This window comes from Lagopus muta, chromosome 7 (genome assembly GCF_023343835.1).
Source record: "Lagopus muta isolate bLagMut1 chromosome 7, bLagMut1 primary, whole genome shotgun sequence".
Lineage (NCBI taxonomy): Eukaryota > Metazoa > Chordata > Aves > Galliformes > Phasianidae > Lagopus > Lagopus muta.
This window is the reverse complement of record NC_064439.1, coordinates 26,844,407-26,847,511: the sequence shown is the minus strand read 5'-3', so window position 1 is coordinate 26,847,511 and position 3,105 is coordinate 26,844,407. Positions and strand designations below refer to the sequence as shown.

At 35.3% G+C, this 3,105-nt stretch overlaps 1 long non-coding RNA gene across 1 annotated transcript; it reads right to left on the bottom strand.

Moving 5' to 3' along the window:
* Positions 1–487: 487 nt before the first annotated feature.
* Positions 488–2,791, bottom strand: LOC125696153 (uncharacterized). The gene is made up of 3 exons (XR_007378204.1): positions 2,731–2,791; positions 1,204–1,381; positions 488–598 (listed from the first exon to the last, which is right to left on the bottom strand). It is a non-coding gene; the product is annotated as an uncharacterized LOC125696153 (long non-coding RNA).
* Positions 2,792–3,105: the final 314 nt, after the last annotated feature.

Here is a 3,105-nt window from a genome sequence, read left to right as displayed (position 1 = left end):
TATACACATATAGATTTGAATTCCATACTAAAAAAGTAAAGAAGATGGAGTGAGAAAGAAAGTAAAAATGTATTCATGACACAGGAGATTCACAAGGTTCAATAAGACAGTTCAGTCTGTAAAAGAAGCTCAGAATTTTGGGTGATTATTTAAGTTTTTTTTCTGAAGAAATTTAAATCTCATTTTCAGAAAGAGCTCAAGCACCTAATGGAGAGACACCTAATGGAATTATTACTTCCTAATTCCCTCAGAAAGTTTGGAGCTGAGTTGAAATTAAACTGTGGGTGACAGTTCAAATGTGTAATTTTCATTTTTGATGTCCGCAGTAATTTAATTAAATGATCATAACTGTGGTAGTTTCTCTTTCAAATGCTTAGGGAAATCTTACAGAGAGAAGTTGATGTTCACTAAGAAATTCTCTTAAAATAGCAGAGGGAAAGAAAGCCAAATATGACAAACAACCAGAACACTTACTTGCAAAAGGGTATCCACATTTGTTAGATTTCTGCACAGTGTGTTAGGGACTAATGGAGAACATCATGAAAAACATATGACAAGGTTGAGTGACATTCAACATTTGGGTGGCTAAAGAGCAAAGCTGTAAGAAAAACAAAGTGATTGCCTAAGATGCAAAGATCCTGTCAACATGAAAACAAGTCAAAAAAACAATTTTACTGTTTAAATTCATATTGAGGACTGTGTCATCATGATGTAACTGAACTCTTGAAAATCAAATCAATCAATTGTTACAGCACTTTGTGGAAGAGCAAGAAGCAGAAAATAGGAACTTGACAGACTGATCTACCTTTGCCCTGATGTTAACTTGTCAACATTTATAACCCCAGAAGGGTAAATCAGACAATTTATAAATTATTCTTAACAGTGGTGACAGCTGCTGTCCCTTTTCTCACAATGCATGCAAAACTCACTGACTTTATTTCAGTATTACCAGTATTACTCAAAAAAAAAGTCACCTAGCATCATCCTCAAGAGGTAGATAAAAATAACCAAAACTTTTAAATCCAGAAAAAAAAACGAGCAAATGGTTTGAAGAGCTGGGGTGGTTTGATTCTACCGCCAGCAGACAAACAAAATGGTTATTGGGAAAGACTACGTTGGACAGGAGCATGACCCCTCACTTCTGAGGTCCAGAACTGTCATTAGAACTGAACAGAAATGACATCTAATCCAGTGAAATGATACCTCGAGTCTTCTGGGACACAGGAACGTTAAAAAACTTCCAAAAACAGTGATGAACCACCCCTGCTATTGTGGGCAGGAACAATGCTACCAACATCTTTGATTTGATTGTGAAGACCAAAGCTGGAAGGGACGCATAAGGATTATTGAGTCGAACTCCAAGTCCTTCCTGGACTGCTCACTGAAAGAGAAATAAAACAAATTAATATTTTCTTTGTTCCATTTCCAAAACTGAGCAAATATTGAACAATAAAAGTAACATTTTCTCTTATTTTGATAAGAGAAAATCCTTCAGTATCTTCTAATGAATTCTGAAGTGCAGAAAAGTCAAGACTTAAATGGAAAAACCCTCAAACTCAGCTTGGTTCACTGTAATGTGTCTAAAAGATGAAGTTGAGATGCTTAGTGTCTTAAGTCTATCAGTCTTATCGGCTCAGTGGGCTGAAGCCTGAAACAAAAGGAAGTCTATCAATTCCTGAGTAAGGCAGAGGTCTTTCAAAACCTTTCAGGTCTTTCAGGAGTTCAGTATAATCTTCAACGGTAATAATGCAAATCATTATTTACATTTCTCCTATTGCAAACTGCAGCTGTGCATTCTAAGGCTTTAGGCACCTAAGTCCAACATGCAGATATATTATTCATTTTGGTGTGCTGCTGCTTCTGGCCAAGAACTCAGGTGAACAAAAAGTTTCCAGTTCGGTATGTAGTATATGTAAAGGGTTTTGGTTTTTTTTTGTAAATCTCAGAGAAAGCACTGTGAATTAGATTATTATGTCTTTGTAGGTGTAAAGCAACTGAGGAAGAGAGGCATGTTAAAGAGCAATATATCTAGGAAGTTCTAGAATTTTACAATGCCTAAACAGTTCGTTGAGGAGGCTGGTAATAAGCATGAAAAGAGACAAGAAATTTGGAAGGATAAGCAGAGGAAATTGATATGGAATACTAGCTGTCAAACTACAGAAAGTATTTTAAACTACTGTTTGAAGATGCCTCAAATATTACCCAGAAGAGAAATTCTTCTTAAAAGAATTGATGCAATTCTTTTGCTGCCCTTCTTACAGAGGACAGAAGTGAAAACTGTATTTGGAACCTTCATGTAAAATATTAAATATTTATCCAAACAAGTCAGAATTGCTAGTTTAGAAAATATACACAATGTTGCATCTAGCATTTGTAAGCTAGTTCTTCACTGCAAGCACAGTGCAATTTCTTAGTGGTAAATGTGACTGTTTTCATCTTATTTCCTGTAAATCCTAATTAAATTCAGGTCTGTCTGAAGAAACTGGATGTAAAATACAACAGTAGTCCCTCAATTGCTAGAAATAATATGCTTCCCTTTCTCTAAAAAAAAGTGAACTAGGAAAAGTAAATGCTTTTGCTCTCACAAAAGCGTCAAATGTTCTCACACCAGAGAACAAACGTAAAAGGCAGAATGACCTGTTGACTGACAGGAACTCAACAATCCATATAGAATAGAGAGCTTTGCTGTCTGGAGCTTTGCTAGTATTTCAGTCTCCCATTCCAACTCACCATCTCACAGTACTTTCCCACTGAAATGCCATGGTCTCCTTTCAGAGGTAAGAAGTTATCTGAAAGCACATTTGGTAACAACAAATATGAACAATAAGATTCTGGATTGATAGAACATTCTAAAGAGTAACAACTGCAAATTCTTTCATTAATTATGTTCAAACAATCAAAGGCAATCACATGCAGCACATCTAGTAACATATTTTCCAGAATAAATAAGGAAACAAATTCACCCAGGTTCCTGGTATGAGATTCAGCAAATGAAAAGCTGCAAGCATATGTAATTCATTTTTTTTCAGTTGAAACACTAATTTATGATGTCTGGTATAATTAAGATTGTGAAAACATAAAGATCTTTCATGTACTTTACACATT